General features: G+C 41.9%; 1 long non-coding RNA gene across 1 annotated transcript in view; it reads left to right on the top strand.

The window, feature by feature from the left end:
• The first annotated feature begins 231 nt into the window (after window positions 1-231).
• The window catches only part of LOC106879171 (uncharacterized), a 7941-nt gene continuing 7583 nt past the window's right edge, over window positions 232-589 (top strand). Inside the window, exon 1 of the long non-coding RNA XR_001410602.2 lies at window positions 232-373. This is a non-coding gene — a long non-coding RNA (uncharacterized LOC106879171). The remainder of the gene's footprint in view (window positions 374-589) is intronic.

The following is a 589-nucleotide window of genomic DNA, read 5'->3' as shown; positions in this document are numbered from 1 at the left end:
CATCATCATCATGAGTATCATCATTGTCATTATCTCCATAATCATCCGTGTTAATTACTGTTACCATCATCCTTTAATGCCCATTTTTTGTAAGCTGGCATGGGTTTGGCACAAGCCTCCAGCTGGCGTCTGGCAACAGAATTTCATTCAGGAATCAATCAATCAACGCCCCCCCCAAGTAAAAATAATGTTTGAACAAGAGGACATCTTTTATTTTATTCCATTGCAGCATCACCCACCAAAGATATTTGTCATTACAACGGTCAAATATACAAACCAGGCGACATTTTCAAAAGTGATTGCAACACCTGCTTCTGCGGCAAACTTGGCATTGTGGGATGCACCAGAAAGAAATGTAGGAATGCACATAAAGGTACGTCTCTTGTTAAAACATTGCCAACAGGGCATCGTGTATTCTTTCGTTCTTTTATTAATAACCTATTCCGATGGTGCATACGCTCCATCCTAATCACATCATCATCATCATCCTCATCGTTTAACGTCTGCTTTCCATGCTAGCATGGGTTGGACGATTTGACTGAGGATTGGTGGACCAGGAGGCAACACCAGGCTCCAATCTGATCTGGCA

Source organism: Octopus bimaculoides, chromosome 27, assembly GCF_001194135.2.
Source record: "Octopus bimaculoides isolate UCB-OBI-ISO-001 chromosome 27, ASM119413v2, whole genome shotgun sequence".
In the NCBI taxonomy this organism is placed as follows: Eukaryota; Metazoa; Mollusca; class Cephalopoda; order Octopoda; family Octopodidae; genus Octopus; species Octopus bimaculoides.
The sequence above is the reverse complement of the archived record's forward strand: the minus strand, read 5'-3'. Positions and strand labels throughout refer to the sequence as shown.